Source organism: Dermacentor silvarum, chromosome 5 (assembly GCF_013339745.2).
Source record: "Dermacentor silvarum isolate Dsil-2018 chromosome 5, BIME_Dsil_1.4, whole genome shotgun sequence".
NCBI lineage: Eukaryota > Metazoa > Arthropoda > Arachnida > Ixodida > Ixodidae > Dermacentor > Dermacentor silvarum.
Window position 1 is genome coordinate 153,820,330 of NC_051158.1, and position 24,123 is coordinate 153,844,452.

Consider the following 24,123-nt stretch of genomic DNA (forward strand, 5'->3'; position numbering starts at 1 on the left):
CTAACAAGAAAGTGGTGGCTTGGCGAAACGGTCAGGACATTGAAATTGCCAGGTTTAACATCCCGAGAATGCAAAGTGGGTAATGGGAGACGCCGTAGTGCAGAGCTTTGAGTAACTGTTGACTACCTGCGTGCATCGGCATGCGTAATGTGCACCTTAACATGACACGCGATTGCTTTTTTGAATATTTCTCGCTTATCGAGATGCAACCGGCGGCCTCCTGTTGAGCAGCAAAACGTCATAGCCACGCAGTCATTGCGGTGGATATGTACAGAATTACTTTATATTAGAGCGCCGAAAATTTTGGGAATTTCCAATTAACATCTCAAATAGCAAATATAATCATCTGCGATACTTACATGATTGAAGTATTCCCAGCAAGGCTAGGCCGATAACAAGCGAGAAAAAGTTGCTCATCATTTCTAAAAATTTTAAGCTGAGTTTCCTGGCGTACTTGCGTCGAACACAGTTTGTCAGCACGCAGCCCAAGCTTTATATATAGGAGGATGCAGCGAAAATGGCATTGTCGCACATCGCACAAAAAAATCTGAGAGCGACTAAGGTCATTGTTCTCAGACCTTTGCGTTGGTGGTATTGATGAATTATTCCTACAGGCAACATAGGAAAAAAAACTTTTTGTTGCTTAGTTTCTTTATTGAGTACGAAGCTTCTTTCCAGATGTATTGGGTCGACACTAATTGACAGGCAGCAAGCGTTGTTTGTTAATTCCCTCCACCTAGCGGGTTTTCGCTGAACTATTACGTCAGCCGTAACACAGTACGAGGAAAAAGCTTGACACACGACTCGATTTCTTTAGAAAAAGAAAGGTCACACGAGATAAGCCAATGCAAGATCTTCGGCTGCAGTGGGGTCACACAAGTGATGTAAACGAAATAAATTGTACACTTACGGTTCAAATGTGGTGATGGCTGTCTGTAAATTCCAAAAGAAGCATCGGGTGGCTCGGGCTGAAGTCCACTTACAGTTTGCTTTCTGGAATTTCCGTCGTATTGCTGAAAACGATTCCGCCAGATATCTTTTCATTTATTATCCTTCTTCTTGATGTGTTTTGCACACTTGTATATAAAAAGTACATTTTTCAGTTATTTATATCCGCCGTCTAATTAAGGTCTAATGAAAATTCCGCCTTTTATCTGTTAGTACATCGTGCGGCGTTTGCAGTACTCAGCGGATAAACAAATTCCGACGTGCACCGCATCCACTCGTAAACGCTGGATGAGCTTATTGCCGTTTAAAGGGCGCCTACACCACCGAGAGGTCGAAATTTAGTTGTGGTGTTGCAGTTGTGCACGTGTCTACAGCGAACACGTAGCTGCGAGAATTTTTCGAAATGGTGCCGTAATAGCGGAGTTACGCGCGTTTGATGATCGAAACACGGCCCTCGTTCGTTTCACTATTTCCTTCGCTACTCTCCTCGTCGGCTGGTCTCTCTTCCTCGCCGACTGCACTCCAAATGTCACGTGACATACGTCATCGCCAACGCGCTATCCATTTCCGGCTAAGGCCCGGTTAAGGCACATCCACGCTAGCGGCAAATATACCGACGGCGAACCGGCCTCTAGTGCCACAGAACGTCTGCCGCGCGAGAGGTGTCCAAAGTATACAGCAGTTCGGCCGGCGCACCGCCCGCAGCACGATCAACAGGCCAATCGGCGACCGCGAAGCTACGCGCCTTCGCCACCGGCGACGGAAACATCGGCTGCAGCTCAGCTGCAGTGCACGGCTACCGAGCTGCCGACGGGAGACGACCGGCTCGGCTGTGCTCGCATCGCAGCCGACGGCGCCGCTATTATCATCGTATTTTTCTTCTTTGTTTACAATTATTGCGAAGAGCGATAACAAGGAAAAGAAAATATTACAGCTTGTGAGCGTCGGTTTTTCATTTCGAAGCGCCGTCCGCTTTAGCTTTGAAGGGAACCGGCAAAGGTTTAGCGACGATATCGGAGCCGTCGAGCGATAAGCGGTGCTCAGGCTGCCGCACAAATGAGTCCCGGTCTCATCCTCTCTACGTACGGCAAGGAAACCTCGCCGTTCGCGAGCAAAACCGCTGTCGAACTGCGGGCCGCGAATGGCAAACGGCGTGCGGCGAGTTACCGTGCGGTAATGTGCCACCCGCTGTGGCTACCCGCTCTGGATGCCCTGCCGGCCCGTGTTCATGCGAAGCATGCCGCTATAGACCCTGTGCTGCGCGCTCGTCTAGAAAGGCCAACACTGTCGCACTCTGTTCGCGCAGCTAATCAGACCGGTAAGCACGACTGTGTCGGAACGCGAGCAATCTGACACTTGCGTTGCGGGCTGTAACTACCGATTCGCAAGGGCGCACAAGCGAGCAACACGACGAGGAAGAGCAGGGAGCGCGCGTATCTGCTAGCAGACAAACCGGAAGTCGTAGGTTCTTGTTCGACCAATGGGCGTTGTCCCCGACGCTGACATAACCAGATTCACCCTGCTGACATCGTGACGACCGCTGGCGATACCGGAAAGGCCAGGAGAGGAGGACGACATTATTTTTTTTTTATTTTGTGGCGCGCCCGCGGCGCGTAGCGCTGCAGCGTTTGGCATCATTGATCGTGACGGCATTCTGAACTCGATGCGCGTGCTTACTTGAAATTTTCAAAAATATCTGAGGTGGTTTAGGGGCCCTTTAAGAATTGTCCCCAAAATTATTTACACTTCTGCACTTCAAAAATTCAACTTCTGAAAGGATGCCTAAAGCATAAATAAGGTTTATAACGAGAATTCTTCAGCTATACTTTCATCAATGTTTTCGACCGGATTTCCGAATGAGGACAACGAAAACTGTATTTATCGAAGCAGCAGGTCGCAAGGAACCTACCGTTATCGGGCTTTTATCGGTAGGCGGACTTTTCACCATTTTGTGAGTTTGTGATCTTTCGACCACGGCAAGGCGACGCGGTCAGGCCTAGGCCTAACCACGGTGAAGTGGGGCGGCATGCCTGAAGTAGAGATGGTAGAGGGACACTAAAGGAAATTATTATTTCAACGTGGGCTGTTAAAATATCATACCAGAAACCCCGAAACGCTTGTTAAGTGCAAAAAAAAGACTTATTTTAAGATAAAATTGCGTCTGAAGCGTCCGCGTACCTCTAACGCAAATCAAATCACCCGCCCGAGCGAGGTGTGGTGACGTCATGGCCATAGGGTGACGTTGTGCCGCCGGTGAGTAAAACGGCGCCCGCAGACGGCACTACGGCGTTTTTTGCGGAAAGCGCAGACGCGCGGCCAGAAACAGAGCCAAGACAGAGCCGACGGCAGTGCGAAAGCGGAAGTATGGTGGCTAGCCACCATAGCGAAAGGTAAAGCGCGCGCCGAATTGTGAACACGGTGATCGTCGACCCTCGTCGCAATGGACCAACTAGTTGATGACCCTGACAACGACACATTGGCTCGCGATGCTGGGCTCGATTTTAGCGATTTCAGCTCCGATAAGCGTGACATGCTGTTGAGGGTTCGCGCTGCCGCCGTCGTTGTCTACTACGACGGCGGCCACGACACCGGCTCTTCCGAGCGCGAAAACCGCGAGGACTCCAGCAATGCCACGTCGGGCGACGAAGATGGTCACTGTCTGGACGTGCCGTCGCGACTCTCAAGCTGCTAGCAAATTCAAGTGCGATTTTAGCGAGCCTGCAACACCAGCGCAGCACTACGCGATAACGAAACTTCTGAAACTCGAAAGCGTGGGCGGCGCAGAGTCGAGCAAAAACGAAACCTTTTGGCCGCCCGCGTCGTTATCAAGTGTAACGCCAAAAAGGTACTTTTTCTAAGAATCCAAGAGAAGTAAACAAGTAGCATTTTCTTCCGTATTATAATCCGACGAAACACTCTTTTTAATATGAGTGGTTGAGTACTAGTGATATATTTTTTTGAGGAGTGCCTTCGTCACCAGGTAAGTACCGAAATGTCCCTAGGGAGTCTCTTATCATGTCCTGCATTTACCTCAATTTCTCGATTACTAAAGCTCTGTTCGCGATTATATTGACGCCTTAGACGTTCTAGAGCATCGCTCTATCATTTTAATTTATATGGACACTTCAACCGGATTATATAATTATATGGACACTTCAACCGGATTTCTGCCGTTGGCGTCGTCGTCGTCGCCGTGAGGTTCCGTATATATTCCAAGGACGATAAAATCATCGCCGCGCGCCTTATGCGCGAGTTAAAGCGCGCGGGGGACGCGCGCTATCACGGAGAGTGAACGCACGGCGGAAAGCAAACGCGACCGTCGCGCTAAAGGCCGTGGGGGTATGGGAGGGAGGGAGGCGGGCCGCGCTGTGCTACGGCACCAAATGCGTATCTTGCAACCGGGCGCAAGGGCAACTGGCAACGAAATCTCCCACGCGAAAGCAAGAAAGCGGAAAGGCAGCGCGGGAGGGAGGGGGGCAGCTTCTACTCTGCCATCAACTACGCTTGTACTGGCTGTGGTGGCGGTCACCCGCACCGTCTTTTATCTCCACACGGCTGTGACCATTGTATGCGCTGTGCATTCGCCGCTCAGTTTCCGTTGAAGCGATAGACCGCACGAACCTTCGCCCGCTGCGGCGGCTGCGCTTGCTGCCAGCGTTTTGAGAGTGTTGTCTGCGGTCATTCAGTGTGATCTATTCATGTTTGCTTGTGTGCGATGACACCACGCTTGTCAATTCAGTTAGCAAATGTGTCCAGAGAGAGAGATAGAGAAAACATTTATTTAGACCATCGAGGTCGTTCATCTTGAGGACGAGTGGGTGGTGTCCTCATTCCAGGACTCCACTTGCCATGGCTGCTCGACGTACTCACTGGACGAGAGCTTCTTGTCCCGCCAGGGTATCGCCGGTCAGCTGTACCTCCCACCGCTCAAATGACGTGTTAGGCGTCTTTAAATGTTCAGGTTTGCCCCCGCACCCCCACCAGATGTGAAAGAGTGTAGGGCGTGTGTCGCCGCACCAGGGGCAGATGCCGCGATATGTTTGTGGGTATATTTTGTTGTATGTGTGTAGGTTTGGGAATGTGTTTGAATAAATCTGAGGGCTATTGCGTCTTCAGTGCTGAGCTTTTTGTGAGGGGGACGATAAATCCTGCGGTCTAGTAGCTGGATCTCGAGTCGGTCGCAGTAATTTGACGGCAGGGGCACTAAGGTAAATGGTGGGGATTGATCAGACAATTGGTTTTGCCCCGCTCGGTTGATTAGCGCTCGAGCTAAGGTGTCCGCCCTTTCGTTCCTCTCCAGTCCCGCGTGGCCCGGCGTCCACGTGATTTGACGGGATTCTTGCAGCCTCGGGCCTAGAATCTGAGCCGCCAGCACCGGTGTTCGTCCGTTGGTAAAGCTACGACAGGCCTGTTGCGAGTCGGTAACGACATGAACTTCCCTGCCCACTCTGTCATGTTGCTTTATTACTAGCGCCACGGCTATGGTCTCAGCCGCAGCTGGGGTCTCTGCCCTGACGGAGGCCGCGAGGGTCAAGGAGTTGTCTCTCCCGTTCACGGCGGCTACCGCGAAGAGGTCCCCTGCAGGATACGCCGCGACGTCCACGTACGTTACGTACGAGTCGCCCTTGAATTGTCGGCGCTGTCTGTCGACCCGCGCCTTGCGTCGTCCTTCGTGGAGTTCATGACTCATGTGCTTTGGTATGGGGTTCGCCTTGATCTTGCTTCTGACCTCAGGCGAGAGTGATCGTTGCTCATCGAGGGCACGAAGCTCCGTTGCCGTTCCGGTCCGGTGGAGGATGGCTCTGCCCGCCGCCGTGTTCTGTAGTCTGGCTTTTTGCGAAGCTATAACCGCGTCCGACAGCTCAGCGAAGGTTTTGTGGATCCCAAGAGCCGCTAACTTCTCGTTTGAGGTGGTAACAGGGAGACCCAGGGCCGTTTTGTACGCACCTCTGATGATGGCACAGTGTTGCCAGATCCGACGAGGCGGCGTAGCCAAAAGCTAGAGAAGTTGTAGCCCAAATGTAGCCAAACAGAAAAAAAGTGCAAAATATTTCGTAGCCAAATATAGCCATTTTTATTTGCAATTTTATTTGTGTGTAGATTTTCACAGTCGACTACGGCAATCTTTTTTTGCACAACCCGTCGTAACAAAATGTCCGTGCCGCCGTGACGGTCGGCCCTTTACATCAACAACAGCGACATCATGCTTGCACAGGACACTTTTAGGTTGGCCCCGGAAGCTCTTAAGTTCCAGCGAATCGCTGCAGAGGGCGAAATGAGTGCTTTTATTTTATGACAGATAGTACTAAGTTATTATTTTTAGTTATTTACAGTAATATGAACTACGCACTTTGCTTTTTAGCTGTCGTGAACACAAAATAATGTTCAGCGTCATCGATCTCTCACGTTATCTCTGGATACGGTATCTCTATACGGTATCACGATACGGTATCACGATACGGTATCACGATATCTCTGGAAGTTCAGCTGTCCAGCGATCAGTGACGGCGACTGTGGTCACGGCTTCTTTTTTGATGAGCTAAAACAAGTCTTTCGCGCTATGATACCTCGCGTTATTTGTCGCATCGTTCTATCTTGTTTTCTCGTCGTTTTTTTGTTTCTGTTTTTCAATTAGCTTAGGCCGGATTAGCTGGGGCACACACTACCTATATAGTGTCAATTTACATCAACCTGGCCGCCATCTTAGGTCTCTAGCACGCCAAGAACGTGCGTTACGAAAAGGGACAGGTAACAGATGCCACTCACTGTCTTAATCGGTGAAGCGGAGCTTTAAGAGATTACTGCGCAAAACGGTACACTAGTGTAAGAAGCGCGCAGTCGTTTTCGGTGACGAGCACGTCCCAAACTAACTCGCTCGAAATGGCAAAAGCCGCGATGGCGCACAAAGAGCAATGGTAAACAACAAATTGATAACAGTGGTGTGCTGTGAAAATCGGTTACTGTCAAAAAGCAAACCATGTTGATGGCTAATAAAGTTTTAAAATAGGGGCTCCTAAAGTTTGGGGCCCCAAAGAGCTTTGCGGGTGTTAGCGTTAGGGCATGCAGGTGTGAAGAGTTTTTAGAATAGCCGTTTTGCATTTGCGAGTGCGTGTTGCGTTTGCAGCGTCACTACGGCGTCAAAGGAAAGCTGTTATAAATATTAAAATAAAATATACCATTTTATGATAACAAAAGTAATTTAGACATTCGTGTTTTATCCTTTAATTACAGTTTAGAACTTATTAGATTAGCAGCATGCAACTTGTTGCGCTTAGTTTTGAGGAACCAACTTTGCGCACCTTAACCCAGCCAAGTCAATCCGTGATAGGCCTACGAGCCATGAAATCGACAATTGAATTCGGAATCAGTGGCGTATAATGAATCCATCTTCATAACACATGTTAGTTGAGAGAAAGCGATAAGCGCAATCACTTCTAGCGTACGAACTTCACGCATTACCACGAATCGAGCCCAGTTGTGTGCTAGGTTACAGCCCACGCTTCGATGGGCGCCGCCACGTTTGTTGACGAAAGCTTTTGGGGCCGCTTTTGGGGCTCCCACTAAATCGATGAAATAGCGTGCCCGACGCTAAACCCAAACACAGTTTCCGTCTTGCGCATGCGACGTGGCTTCGACGCTATTTCTTTGGGGCCCCAATACGTCTGAGGGCCCCTACTCTAAAACTCTAATAATTGCTGGGGTTTTACGTGCCAAAACCACGATATGATTGGGAGGCATGACGCAGTGGGAGACTCGGGATTAATTTTGGCCACCTCGGGTTCCTTGACATACACCTAAGTACACGGGTGTTCCTGCATTTCACCTTGATCGATATGTGGCCGCCGTGGCCGGGAATCAAACCCGCGTCCTCGAGCTAGCAGCACGACACCTCACAAGCTAAGCCAACACGGTGGATGAAGTCCATGTGACGTGGTGTACTGATGTATTCGTGGCAAACTTGGTTCGATATTAACAGAATGAGTATCTGCATCCGTGACGTTACGGGCAAACCATCTAGAAGTAAAAGCACCAGAACCCACATTTGGCTCGGGGTCTTGCTCCCTTCTTTTTTACACGTTCTCAAATACTTGGTCCACTTCCCCATGTTTGGTTTCTCCTCTCTGAGGAGGATCCGATCTTACGTCCCACCTAACGAAATGAATCTCTAATCTAAGCACGAAGAAAAATTGATCTAGCAGGAGAAGGAAAATGGCAGTAAAGCTTCGCGCGAGATACGTGGAGGATCCTGGTCGAAAGCTGTGCCCGGTGCGATACTTCACCCAGAATTAAGACATGGTCATGAACACACTGGGGCGTGTCATCCACCCGTGCTTCCCTTCTTTCATGCTGGCGCCACGATCGCCTGACGGCCCCGACCCTATGTTATTGCTCTCCCTTTCTGAGCATAGCCATGTCCGTACAGTGTACTGTGAAAAAACCCCTACTCCCAGATTCATCCCGATGCCCGGGGATCGGGAGCCTAACGTTCAAGCAGAGTGTAAGTTTAAGCGCATCAAAGCTCTAAGCCACCGGCTCAGACAACGGCGCAGAGTGGAAAGGAAAGGCGGGGGGTCATTTCGGCCACGCACACACGCAGTGCCACGCGGCCGGCTCAGCCAGCTAAAACACAGCCGTCAAGATTAGCTTCTACCCGATCAGAGCCACCTCTGGAGCGTGGATTAGGGTGCCACTTATAGCCTAAACACAGCCAAGTCACAGATTTTCAGTAGCCCAAATATAGCCACATAACCAATTCGTCCAAGTCGACGCCAAATAAATTTTCCCGTAGCCCAATTTGGCTATATATAGCCAAACCTGGCAACACTGTGATGGCATCCACTTGTTCTTGGTCGCGTTTGGATAGCGAGTCGTAGTGATACGGCATGCTATACGTTATTCTGCTGATCACCAGCGCCTGGACGAGGCGGAGTGTGTCCTCTTCGCGCATTCCCTTGCGGCTTCTTGTTATTCGTTTGATAATCCGCGAGATCTGGTTGGTGGTGGACCTTAGGGTTTGGATGGTGTGGGAGGCTTTCAAGTTGCTGTGGATCCAAAAACCCAGAATACTAGTCTTTTTGTTTCCGTGATCCAGACACTATCGAATGTGTCCATGTTTATGCACCCGATAAAACTACTATCCCTACTCCGAATGGCTCTCTAGTAATTTGCTATCGCAATTGATGCTTCGTCTTTCGGGCGAAACTGCGACTTTTTTATTTGACTTTAGTGTCCCTGGTGTGGACATCACCGATGAACAAGCGAATAGGCCAAGATGGACCACGGCGTTAAGAAGAAACAAGAAGAGTCGACTTGAGGCCTCCAGCTCGTCGGCAGTGCAGCACGTTTTGGCGGGAAGGGCAACAGCCGCACCACCGCTCCACAGGCCGTAGCGAAACGCCTCGCGGTCGCTTCAAGGCTTCCTCGACTCCCGAGGGACACTATACGCATTATTAACAGACCGAGGGATGGCCTGAATTTATTAAAGGTCAGTCAAATACGCTTCGCGGAAGCCCTGGCTATGGCGGCAGCCCTGGCTATGGCGGCAGCCCTGGCTATGGCGGCAGCCCTTGCTATGGCGGCAGCCTCGGTTCCGGCGGAAACAGAGGGCGATATCGTCTGCCCCAACACAGCCCAGAACATCTTTGTAGTTTGCACGCCGCACAAGAAGAACACAGATGCCTACGCAGGGATTCAACAAGTTCGGCTGAGCGAAGGAACGTACAAGGTGTCGACTTACATAGCCGCCCCGGACAGCACGTGCAAGGGAGTTATATGAGGAGTCGACGCCGATATCAACGATGCCCAACTCCAAACGATGATCGTTAATCACCGAAACACTGGTGCCCTGGAGGCTCGAAGAATAAGGACCACTACCACGGTTGTCGTGCTGTTCGACGGCATGAGAGTGCCAAACTACGTGTTGTGTGGTGCCAGCATGTTTCGCTGCACGTTATACAGACGGCAAACGGATGTTTGTTACGGGTGTGGAGGCCTCGGGCATAGAGCGGATGTTTGCCCTAACCCAAACAAGACGGTGTGCCCAAGCTGCGGAGCAACATCTCCAGTAGAGGGACATCAGTGCATCCCAAATGATCATTGTGCGGTGGACAACATCCTACAATGAACAAAAAATGTAAGGAGCGTTTCCAAGTGCCCTACAGACAAAGGAGGCGGCGGTGCCGAGGGCGCGCTAAGAAGACACATGTGGCTCGGGAGAGCCGATCACGTAATTCCAGCGTGTCAAGCACGCCCAGACGGGGGCGCTCCGTAACACCAGCTGCTCGTCGGCGCAGTCTCTCCTGGGGGCGCTCCCGTTCCGAGGGGTGCTCCAACTCCCCAGGTGCAGATCCAGGAGGAGCCTACCTGGGCGGATCTAGTCAAGCCAGAGACAATGACACCAAAAAATATAACGCAGGGAGCATTGCCAGAGCAAAGGGAGGACCCGAAGGTCACTTTTCGCTTACAAGAAAATGCGCGTCTAAAGGCGGAAAGCAGCAAATGAGGTCCGACTTCGATGCTTTTCGGAAGTCGAACGCCCAACAAACTGTTAGTGTTCAGAAACCTTTCACCCAGGAGCAAGGGTAGCAGGCTAACAAGGCCAAACGCAAGGCCCCTCCTCCGCAGGATGAGTCGGATTCTATGGACACCTAATCTGTTCACGAAATTCTTCAGAATTTACAGAAGTCAATGAAGCAGATTATGAGTGTAGTAACATGCTCAACCGGAGAATGGGGTTGTCGAAACAAAGCTAGTGATCGTAGGTACACTAAAAGCCACGAACCAGGGTTCAGTACGGACCGTGTCGGGCATGGATGGTAGTAGCGTCCCTAGGGAGCTCCTATGTAATACAGGCACCATGGCGGGGAATACAAACGAATTGGTAGTTTGGCAGTGAAATTGCGCCAGTTTCCAAAGGCGCAAGGCTCCACTTCAACAGTATATGAAGTCACAGGCGCTCAAACCGCGCGTATTATTATTACAGGAAATTTTGTGTGCGTCTCTGTCCTTTGCGGACTATCGAGCATTTGCGAGGTGGGATGAAAAAAACAAGGGATAGCCACACTAGTTAGTAAGAAATGCTCTTTCCAGGAGCATTGAATGCAGCTAGGCAGATCCAGGGCTGAGGCACTCCTCGTAGAAATCATACTCAATGGCTGGCTTAAGCAGAGCGTCTGCATATTTAATGTATACTGCCCACCATCACAGCAGAGGCAGCCCTTTCACTCCATATTAGCTAAAGCATATTCTTTAGCTAGAGTTTCCCCGTTAATCGTGGCTGGAGATTTTAATGCTCCGCACACTGTATGAGGTTACACAAGGGAAACGGCGAAAGGAGTTAATCTCGTTCAAGCGGCGGACGATTGCACCCTGGAATTAATCACGGACCCATGGTACCCCCACGGATGGGGGCGCCCGTAGCACGGGATACGACACCGGACTTGACATTCGTTAAGAACGTAACCGAAGTGGCGTGGCAAAACCTTCAGCAGAGCTTGGGTAGTGACCACTTCGTCATAACCATCCATGCCAGGGTCTAAGCCGCGCCTCCCTGGAAGTTTCAAGTCACCGATTGGGATGCATTCCGTAAAATCACAAAAGAGGACAGCGAAGAATACTGTAGCCGAGGCGACTTATTCGAAAGATTACAGAAAAATTCTGAGCAGGCTACAATGGTGGTGAGCACGGAGGTCTAGGTCCACAGAATGGATTCCCATTTGGCGCACCTTCTGGAGGCCAAAAGTTGCATTCAGGCACGTTGAAAAACACAGACTGAACCACAGACTGAGGAATTAGAAAACAGCCGAACTCAATACAGAGATTGAAGAGTACTGCGCAGAACTAGCTAAGCAACACTGGAGTGAGATTTTCTCAGCGGTGGATGAGCGAATGCGCACGTGAGGGAAGTGGAACCTCCATAAACATTTGCTTGACGACTGACAGGCGACTCGCAGTAAACAAAGCCTTGCAATTGATAGCTAGTATAGGGCGGAATCACAAAGGGAGGTTCAGGGACGGCCCACGTCAAGGAGCTGGTTAATTTATATATCCAGATGGGCCCGGCTGGTCATCAGGATTATTCTACCTTCCGGGGGAGGAGGTGGGGGGGGGGTTGTACGCTCCCTTTACAGAGGTTGAGATCAGAGAGGTATTACTTAACCTTAATGGCCGCTCGGCCTCAGGACCGGATGATATTTTCAACCGCCTCCTTCGCAACCTGGAGGATAAGCCCATCACGAAGTGGACGGAAGACATCAACAGGATATGGGAATCGGGCACGGTTCCTGAGTTCTGGAAGAATACTTCGGTGGTCCTCATTCCTAAGTTAGGGAAACCTCTAGCCCCGGAAAACCTGCGCCCGATCTCGCTCACTTCTTGAGCGGGTAAGGTTGTAGAACACGCTATTCATAATATGATTTCAAAGTATATCGAAGGCGGGGAACTATTTCCCTAGAATATGGTAGGCTTCAGTCCCACACTCTCCCGATAAGATGTGATGCTTCTCATCAAACGCCGAATCATCGACCGCAGGACTAGATATATTAACAGAATACTCGCCCTGGATTTGGCTAAGGCCTTTGACAATATCACACATAGATTCATACTTGAGGTGGTCTCGGAGCTAAACTTGGTACGCAGATTCCACCCATACGTTAGATACTTTCTTAAGGCGGTGGTTCCACTCCGGCGGCACGAGCACCCCGTTTTCAGTACTTTTGGAGCAACTGTGGCGGCTCTTCTACTTAGGATATAAAGTTGTCGTACATACCATAACAAAGCTGAATTATTGCAGATTCAAATTATATGTCATATAAAGAAATTAATAATGTGATTTAAAAATAGATGTTCAAGAACAAGCATGCGATACATGGTTTTTGCGAACTGTGTCTCAGTTGTGACCATATTTAGAAGAAACTACCGCATGTACTGCATTGCGGCTTGCTCTGCAGCTTTAGCACATATTTATCTATTTCCTAGACGCAGCAAAATAATGTTGAATTTTTACTTTTTGGATAACTTGCTTTTGAACATTGCCAAATATCGCAATCTTCTGTTGTAAACAGCCCGACAAATACATGTGCACGCTCAAGGAAGCTCAATTTTGGATAAAGCAGAGTTCAAGGAATTTACATTTAGGTCACAAAATTTTATTCATGTACCTTTATTAGTTTTCAACCGCAGCTTCGTAGCTTTAGTACCTTCCCGCAAAAATGGGCAAAAGTAGAACCAGAATTATAAATATTGCTTAATTTTGGCCGCATTATTAGGAAAACTAATAAAGGTACATGAATGAAATTTTGCGTCCTAAATAGAAATTTCTTGAACTGGTATTTATCCAAAATTTAGCTTCCTTGAGCATGTAGTTGTCGGGCTGTTTACAACAGAAGATTGCGATATTTGGCAATTTTCAAAAGCAAGTGATCCAAAAATTAAAACTTTAAGATTATTTTGCAGAGTCTAGGAAATAGATAAATATGTCCTAAAGCTACACAGCAAGCCGCAATGCAGTACATGCGGTAGTTTCTTCTATATATGGTCACAACTGAGACACCGTTCGCAAAAACCATGTATCTCATGCTTGTTCTTGAACATTTATTTCGATATCACAACAATTAATTTCTTTATATTATATATAGTTGGAATCTAAACGAATTAGGCTTTCTTATGGTATATACGACAACTTTATATCCTAGGTAGGAGAGCCGTCAAGATTGCTCCAAAAGTACACAAAACGGAGGGCTCGTGCCGCCGGAGTGGGACCACCACCTTAAGGCTAGAATTGCTACCATCAACATTGGGCAAATTAAATCTGTAGAGTTTGAGTTGGGGACAAGAGGGACCCCGCAAGGGGCAGTAATCTCCACTCTCTTATTTAACATTGCCATGCGGGGACTCTTGCAGCGCCTATCCTCCGTACAAAACATTGGCCATGCCTTATAGGCACACGAAATCACGCTTTGGTGTCCAGGTGGACCAGACGCGTTACGTTGAACGGGCGCTACAAGGAGCACTAAATGTAACGGAAGAATTCTTAACCGAAACAGGGCTCAGCATCTCACCCACCAAGTCTGAGTTGTTGCTGTACAGGCGGGCGAGAAAGGGCGTTAAGGGTTTGGTTGCGATGGAACAGATACCTATTGCCTTACACACGAAGGATGCTCAGGCTATTTCTCGAGTCAACTGGATCAGGATATTAGGCCTGTTACTGTATGCCAGAGGCTGTAATACAAAGACAATTACCTCTAAAACCAAGAGTATGCTGCGGCTCAACTCAAGAGTCTCGAATCAAATAGGGGGACTGGGATAGGACAATCTTCTCAGGATTTATCACGCGTTCCTGATGATCCACATCATTTATGTGGCATCTGCCCTAGATTGGACTAAGAAAGAAAGGAACAAAATAGACACGCTCATGCGCAAGAGCATTAAAAGAGTACTGGGATTACCACTCACCACTAGTACAGAGAAGCTTATGCAGCACGGCATGCATAATTCCGTCTCGCAGGTGATAGAGGCACAAAGAACAGCACAAATTGTCAGCCTATCTACATCCAAAGCCGGCAGACGTTTACTAGACTCCGTCAACTTAGCCCCAAGCTTAATTATCGACCATGAGGATTCACTCTCAGAAAAAATCCGGGGCGTCATTTGCTGTTAGTCCTTTTTTATAGGAATGTTCACCCACAGTATAACATTGGGCGACGCAAGGCTCGCGCCCGGGCTATTTTATAGACAGTCGCAGAAAGCCAAAGCTTGGCAGCATTCGTAGATGCGGCCCAGTACGGAAAGACCAGCAACTTTATTTCGGCAGTAGTGTATATAAACGGTTCATTTATCAACGCGGCTTCTGTCCGTCAGATCTCCATCGATGTAGCAGAACAAATAGCCATTAGCCCCGAGAACGATCTGCAGGGGCGCTGCGAGCGCCGTTGCGTGACGTCACGGCACGGACTCGCGCCTGTCGTCTGCTGCCTTTCGGGCGCTGTCCGGGCGCCTTCTGCAGTGTTTCCGCTTGTTCGCTGTCGTTCCCTGTGCTTGTATACTTATGATGGTCATCTCAAATACATTTTAGGACGTCTGCATTCACGCAAACTTATTCAAAGAGCTTATTTCTCAGACGACAATTTATTTCTGAAGGGCAACGCCATTTTGCGGAGAATACGAACTTCCTCCTGCATCTTCGGCAATCCTTCGAGAGAATGCTGAAACACCTGCTAGAATAAATGCACGTGATTCTCTGGGGTCTCGAGACTCCGGCCGCTAAAAGCGCCGTGCATGTCATCGCCGTACTGGATGGAGCAGCTGGTTGCTGTTTTGTACACAATTTAAATACCTTTCTTGGCACCTGTGCTGCTCACGCAGGAAAAGCCCACACACAAGCCTCTTCGCGGCGTGTTTTTGTGAACTTTCAATTGTATTCGTGACTCCGTCCACGCTCTGGAAGGTAGATGACACTTTTGAATGACACTCTCTCTCTCCTCTCAAGGGCAACGCTGCAGTGCCAGCCGAAGGTGCTCAGACCAGCCCATTGCGTGTTTTTCATGTGCGGATCTAGACTTCGCAGATTGAGGGACTAATAAAAAAGCATAAATAGCACGTGGCTAATAAAAGCACAAACGGATAAACATAGCACATAAGAATCCAGTTAGGATACCATACCTACACTGGTGCAACGAGCATGTGACTATGTCTGCTACATATGACTGCCACATTTACCTTGATTTTAACCCAATAAAGCGTGTTTGCTTATGAAGAGTAGCTCATGGTATAATATCTAATTTTTCATTTCTTCACAGAAACGCTCGGCAGTAACACGCGGACATGACAGCGCAGTTTAGATTACTCAACCAGCACCACTTGTTCCTTTAACTGCTTCTCAAAATTAGGCCGTCCTTCACCGGTTAATTTCAAGTGGCGGTAATTTGATGTAAAGCTAATTGACGCTTACCGCTATTTGCAGAATACGCGAAGGAATGTACCAATATTTATTCACTGTTCCGTGCTACACGTTCAACTCACTTGTGCAATTTACTGCTGCTTGTTACTTGAGAAACAGACATCACGAATATGTTTGGCGAACTGACACAGGCTGCTCGGCCCAAATGTTTAGTGAAATATGCCTTTTGAACCATATAGCTGCAGCTAGAAAGAAGCAGAAGCCTCATTTATTAGCAGTATGAGGCTTATTGAAGATATAATTATTCCCCTATGGAGGTCAAAAATCAAGTGAATTCATTTGAGGCTTGTGGTGTCTCCTCTATGAAGCGAGTATGTGAGGTTCTCCTTTATGTACTCCCGAAGCGAATAGTTCTCAGTTTGTGTAGTTAGACAACTCAGGATCGAGACATGGTGAGGCAGAAGGCGTTTGAATTTTCCTCTTCAGCGCCGCCTAAGCTGCGCTGTATAGCCTCGCGTATACCTTAGGCATTGAAATTGGCGCAAAAAACTGCTTCATGGTTTCAATTCGAAGTTGTAGTGAACTGATGGGTTTTGTGAATAATGCTTGCGTCGCCATAACCACAGTCGGTAGATTTAGTTGCATAAAGACTGTGCCATGATGTCCATAAAGGCAACTGAGGGTCACTATGAAACATTTTCTCGCGTGCAATTGATAGGCTCTCGATCTTAACCACGAAACTGTTCTTTCAGGTGATTGCTGTTATGGTATTCGTGAAGTATATACATACTATACGTGACGCGCCGTCATGTTAACAGCCATGAGCAATGCGTTCCCTGGGTGCCTGTTTCAGAGAACGGTGAAAGTATTAGCAAAAGTTTTCACGCAATATGCGCGCCTAACTCTTCCTTTTACGCATTATTAAAGTAGCCATATTTGACTAGAACAACTCACCATAGTAATGAGAATCATTATAAAAGATTCGCTGTGCAGTTTCCTTCTAACATGCATTTATAATATCGACATCAAATACCAATACCAAAATGGTTCTTCCTTCTAAAATGCAATGTCTCTCATAGCTAAGCCATAAGGGAATGTTGTGTTTTGCGGAGCATCGTACACAACTTGGTGTGTTGAAATTGCAGACATTACTTTACGCAAGGTTTATGGACAGACACTGCGCCCCTTCAATGCTACATTGCTTGCGATATCCACGCTGCAAACTTTCAGGACTGGCGGTTTTGAACGAGAAACTGCCGTTCAGGCACGATAGTAAAAAGAAGCCGGCGTATCCTTCAATAAGTACGGCTCGAGCCACCCCACCCCAAGCATACACGAACGCAACGAGCGCCGTCCTGGCCGTGACGTTACTCGTAGAGGACGCCACTCCAACTTCTCGCCGCTAATAGCTTTGGCAATGAGGGACCCTGCGTGACCAAATATATACACAGACTCTCGTGCGGCCATACGTGCCTTTGCGCCGGATTCGGTCTCCCGAGAGGCTCCGGTCAACATCAGAAATAGGGTAGTTACGGGTTTTTACTCCACTACGTGATTTCCCGCCCACATGGGTCCGAATATTCTGATAAATCTCCCAAACCCCAATGAGCTTGCTCATAACCGTACGCGATATCTTACCCGCCGCGGCGGTGTGGATGCTTTTGGGGGGGCCGGACGAAATTAAGTACACCAACCCATTACTTACTTTCCACGAAATAGTTTCTCACTACCAATTGCAGCGGAGGAGTTTTCCACTACCGTATCCTAAGCTTAACAGGTTTCCATCGTCGTCTTTTAGAATGCTCCAAACAGGGTCCTTTCCTTTGAGGGGTTCCAAGTCGCATCGCCCCCAAATTCAGAACCACACTGTCCAGATTGTGGTGTGCATTTCTGTACATTGGCTCACATGTTCTGGCAATGCCCTGCGTTACGTAACGCACCGTTCAACAAACAAGCAGACTGGCACAATGCCATTAAAAGCGGCGTACTCTCAGTTCAACTCCCGGCTGTCCAGAGGGCCTGCGAAAGGGCGGAGGACCACGATCTTCTGCCCCTACGTGGACGCGGCCAGCGACTACTACGGACTTCCCGCAGGGGGTACTTCCTCAGGACCAAATAAAGTTAACGTCTGTCTGTCTGCATTAACCTTAATGGCGCAATGATAGACGAACATATAATAATGTACAGGTGCTGTCACACGCAATCTCAACAGTGGACATGCTTATACCGGCTTGAACTTAACCCTTACAAGAAAAATTATTGAAAAGTTGTTGAAAAGTCATTGGTCAATGTCAACAAATAGCATTGAAAGCACATTGAGGCTTTGTTGAAACATTATTGAGGAAATTGTTGACAGGTGTTGAAAATTGGCCCGCGACATTTTGTTGAAACATCATTGGGTCGTTTCAATTTGAGAAGTCATTGATGGATTGTTGAAACCATGTTGAATTCCAATATTGAAAGCCCATTGAAGAACTGTTGAAGATGTATTGAATGTCAATATTGAAAACCTGTTGAGACATGTTGAATGCCAATATTGAAACCCCATTGACATAACGCTGGAACTGTGTTGAATGTCAATATTGAAACCCCATTGAAATATTATTGGACCAGTATTGAACAACAATATTGAAACCCCATTGAGATATTATTGAAGCATTGTTGAACATTGATATTGAAAGCCCATTGCAGTATTATTGGATAAGCGTTAAACGTCAATATTGCTTGATGGAGGCAAAAGGTGCTACGTATCAGAAACAGGACACAAGAGGAAAAACAGACAACACACACGTTAAGCGCCAAACGTGTGTGTAACACACACATTAAGTGCCAAACGTGTGTGTTGTCTGTGTTCATCCTCTTGTGTCCTGTTTCTGATGCACTATGCCTTTTGCCTCCATTACGTTATACCAACAAGCCTAACATGCAATGTTAGTCAATAGTGCAACACCATTTAAATATTATTGGAGCAGTGTTGAACATCACTATTGAAATCACTTGAGAGCCCACTGAAATATGCTGTTTGGTGAGTAGTGTTGAAAACTGCACTAGACTTTTCTTTAAATACCGCTGAGCAACGTTGTCTCATAGCATTACCATTGATGCCATATTCATGTGGTCCTTGCATACTAGAGGACAGGGGCAAACTTAAATGCAGGCACTTCTGTATTGCAGACCTGGGTCACCCAGGGATCAAAACCACTTTTAGATATAGCCTGTAATAAAACATGTAATAGAGCTGCTAGCAGAACCATTGTGCCAGTTTTTGAATTCGCTTAACACACAAAATCAATACTCCTTCATGAAATCAACAGCTCAAAATTGATGTGGACAAAAAGGATTTTTTTCTAGATGAAATGTTTATTGAAGCCAAACATTTGTTAACTGTACAGCCATGTGTGCCTTGAGATAAAAAAATCCTAACGCAATCTACAAACTGCCAGCAGCTTGATACAATAACGAAATTGAATACTGAGAGATGTAGTAAATTTTGTGCGGCCTAAAGTAAAACATTTCTCAAAATTGAAATAAATAGAAAATAAATAATATACAAGCATTACAGTAAAAAACATATAAAATGTACTTGCTTTCTCTATTTGGTAGCCAGTAACTTAATAATTATGGCACAATTTGCATCAGCCCACTGAGACTCTTTCTTATTGGTTAACTGGTGTGTGCCCATTTTATTAAACGTTATCTACCTCTGAAACGACATGGTAATTAGAATAAGTTGTGCCATGGCAGCAGTTTATTGTGCTGTATTGCTTGTTGCATGATCCAGTTGCATTTTCTGCCATCATTACTAGGTTCCTGGGCAGGTCATTACATACCAAGCGATTTATTCACTTTGACTACTTGAGATTTTTATCTGATAGACAGTGGCCATTGGTTACCCTCTGGAAGACTTAAATGGAACTGGCATGAGGAATTTTTTTTCAATTTTTGAGTGCCACAAAACAAGTTAGAATGAAAGAATTTGCAAGGAATAAGATTTCATGCGTACATCGCTGCCTTGCCCGAGAACTGTTGTTGCACTCTGAATTTAAGCAAACTTTTACCTCTTAATTCTTACTGTTTTGAAATAGCAAAATAAACCATTACTACAAACTAGTTTTTCTTAAACAGAACCACAATGACAATAGCACAGATTCCACTTTCCGGTGTATGTATGAAACCTAACTTTCTGTAAAATTTCTCACTGTGCCTACTCTTACTTTATCAAAGAAACTTGAAATGGTGTGCCGTCATGGAACAGTCTTGGCACAAAATGACCCGAGATACCTATGAAATAAAATAGTAAAGAAACACTATTTTTTCTAGAAATATATTAAAAATTTACGTAAAATGTACTAAAATACAAAGCGCAACACTTGTGCAGTTAAATATTAATCACAACACAGTACTTGTGTCTGAACCTCCAACCTGGGCTTTTCAGGTGACTAGAAACATCATAATAATAAGAAAATGTTGAGGGCTGCAAGTTCACAACACTTGAACTGGCCACAGACTTGAGCTCTTCTGGACACTTCAGGTCCCTTGCGAGAAGTGAGACCGGAGTGTTGTTAATGTAGGCCATGTTTGTCCCATTAAATTTGTGACAGGTAAAGCCTGTAAAAAAAGGAAAAACAGCATGCGGTTTAAGATCAATGTTCCACATGCAAACGTGCGACATACAGTATGCCCTGTTATAATGAAACTGTTTCATTTGTTTTGTTTATTCAAAGTTTTCACGAGTTCAATTCTAGAGAATGACCAGCTTTCAAAGTGGAGTGGCGCCGGAGGACTCCACTTAGTACAATATGCAGAAAGCAACCAGGAAAAGCCCACTGTGGCAGAATAACTTCATGTATAACCTTGGTGTGAAAAATGTGAATGTTGCTTGCTTAGGAACAAAATGGTGGAAAAAAGACTTCATACTGTTGGTGAAAAAACTTAAAGGTAGACTACTGGCAACTAAAATTAGTTCTCTCAACAATCATAATCAAAATGTGCAGCACTTTATTGCACTTTTCCTTGGAGGAGTTGCTCCAAATATGGTTATGCGGCCAGAATTGAGTATGGTATATCTGAATTTGTTTTACGAGCTCATATGCTACTGGCGTGCACTTCTCGCATTATGATGGCCATTCTTATGCCTCTCTACTTAAAAAAAAATACTGCTTATAACGAGGATTTACTGCAGTTGCACACCAACCTGGTTACACTAATACAAATAAATGCGAAGAAGAAATACGAAGAAATGGTCAGTCTTACAAGAGAAATATGCAAGTGGACTGGCTCTGCTAATCCTTTGAGGGTCACTGCCATGCATGTAGAGTGGCGGAAACAAATCGCGTGATCACGACCATAAATATGAGGCGGCGAAAGAACATATAAATAAGCATACCTTTTAAGAATGAAGTGTCCCCAAGCATCACATTACAGATTCTGTAACCTTCTGCGACTTCTACAAAAATCCTGATTGTGCTGTTGCCCCTTGGCTTCTTCCAAAACTGATATTGTTCTTTACTCTAGGTGCCCATCGCTGCAGTAGTTTGGGAGTATTCACCTAGTTTAATGTTTTGTGAGTGTCATTACATTTAAAAAAAATGTGGTTGATCCCTCTTATATAGGAATCGGTATAGAACACGAAAGTGAAACGTGTCTTCACAGAAGTAGTGTAATGTTTATTGCACATTGATATATAATGTCTATTGGTGTTTTGTGGCTAAAGCGCCCTTAGGCGTTGATGCACCCACGCTGACGCCTGGTGGCACGTCTCCTCCATCACGACTACCAACGTCGATGACCATGAGCAACCGTCGTGCATATGGAAGCTGCACTACGCTGCACACGCTAGCACAACGCGAAAGACGAAGCACGTAACTGACACACTAATACAACGCGCAAGACAAAGCACGTAACTGAATCGTCACCGAGTCAAATCAGCGCGTACAGCGCGTCGTAATTGCAGCCTCCGCGATCAACTTCAGAAACATTTTCAGAGCTAATTGCGGAGGCCACGCTCCGCTGTGCTGAGTACGGTGAACGCCACCTAGGCGTTCACCGTTGGTAGTGCTTCTTGATGCCAGCGTCCCTTCGAATGCTGGCATCGAGGCGTCGTAGTGCTGAGACCACCGAAGCGTTCACTGTCGGTGCGCGTTAGTGTCATAATGCAGTACTTCTCTTTTCTGCTCGTAGGCGGCGGCACCGCCCCGAGCAAGAGCGCGGGTACACGGAGGAGTGTTAGATATATAAGGCGCGTCTGTGTAGCTCTCTGCAAATGCGTTTGTGGCGCAATGGGTTAAACGCTCGGCGATCTATCGTCGCGGACCGAGAGGTCGTGGGTTCGATTTCCAAATTTTGCATGTTTGTGGAACTTTTTCTTCTGGTTTCTTTCTTTGTATTATGTTCTATGACGTATTTCCGTGACGGAAATACGTCAGTGAAGTCTTGGTGGACCCCGGCATAAAACACTTTCGTGTTAAAATGTCATTATGCTAGTTTGCCCTGCATGCTACAATAAACATAGTGTAAAACAGCGGACACGAAGAAACCTTTGTCACTTTGCGACCTAAAAAGTTATTTACCCATTTTTTTCTAGAAAGGTCACTCTGAAGAACAATCCAGAACAAAAATATAACGCTTAAATTGGGGGACGTATTTCCAGAAAATATGTGATTCTCGAAGGGTTAAACATGAACACCTACAGAGCTCATTCAATCTTTGATAAATCTAAACCCATAGTACTTGAGCACTGGTTTATAATAATGCTGAAAACAGGCAAGTGCGTCCTTGAAGTAAGAAAGCAGGAGACATTTCCAACAATTTCAGAGTGGGAGCTGTGGACATGCCTCATGTTCTGTAAGAAGCTTTATATAGTAGCTGCCAAGGGCCTATTGAGTACTGATCATTTTATGGGAACGTGAGGAAAAGTCAAATAAATAGCTTTGTTTTTCCCACATCCTTGAAAACAATGTGATAAATTGGATCTTAATAGGTTGAGTGCCCAGAATGAATGGTCATTGCTAAACATAGCAATGTTCACAACGAAGTTGGCAACTGTTCCTATTGTTGCTTTGATCGAAACAACCAAACAATTATGCCCCGTAACGTAAGCTCCCTCTGCTGAAAGGCTACTGTCTGCCACCACATGGACCTCCTTCAAGACAGGAGCAACTTTAATTCAATGTGTTCTGTTGAAATATGTGAAACCGCTATGTTTTGCGTTACATAATCTGGAGGGCCATTTTGATTGCTGAAATTTGGTGGAAGTGCTGTCCCTCGAGTTGAGCAGTAACTGCACTTGAGCATAGCTTCTCCACAATTCCTATATTATAACAACACTTTCAGGCTGCTTAAGCACACCCGCTATACCACCAGATTCGCAGCATGCTTCAAAGATAGGTACTACAGATTGGTAGTTGCTTCATTGCAACTGTTCATTACAATGACAGTCAAGTAGTGCAACTAATGCGCAAATACACCTAACTTGGTCAGTTGTAGCCGCCAATCACTTCTGGCAGTTAAGGCTGCTTTTAAAATTTAGCACTTTAGTATGGAGGCGTTAGAGACTTGAGATCAAATGAACATTCATTCCAAATAGTAGGCTATTGTAGCACGTAGTTGCAGACACAGGCTACTTGAAAGTAATTTGTTGTGCTAATAGCAAGCTGGTAATTCCATGTACAAAATGTGAATGCAATAATGCAATGGGGAAAAAGGATGTACGGTACTTGGCTATAACAGCATTGACCCTGATAAGGCCAAGAGCCTCTTTTTGCCTATTGGTGGTGTTGTTTCCGAGAAGTGAGTGGCCCATGAGGTTCTTCTCTGTGAACACATGGTGAATCAATGCCCTTGCAAACTTGCCTGGTCCACCATGGCAAGCTGTCCCAGGATCATATGAATGAGCACTTCTCCAACCTATGTGAAACGGCACGTTTAGGTATATATTAGTGAAGTAGTTTAAGGATTTTAAGCACATTTACACAACAGCCACACTCCATATAAATCAAAGAAATACTGCCTGCTTCAGACCTAAAATGTCAACTAATGTCACTAATAAAAACAACTAAAACTAATGTCATAGCTTGTTATCCTCTTAGGATGCCATGTGCTTCATAAAAACAAGGATTCACCCAGTACAAAAAAAGGAAGTAAACCAAAGCATCGAAAACTTTAATGCAAGTAGCATTTTTAGGATACTTCACATACTCTCGGGTGTCTGTCTCTAACTATTTTCCAGCCAATTTCTGTCACTTGGTGGTCAATGGCCTAAGGGTAGGGCTGCTATGTTG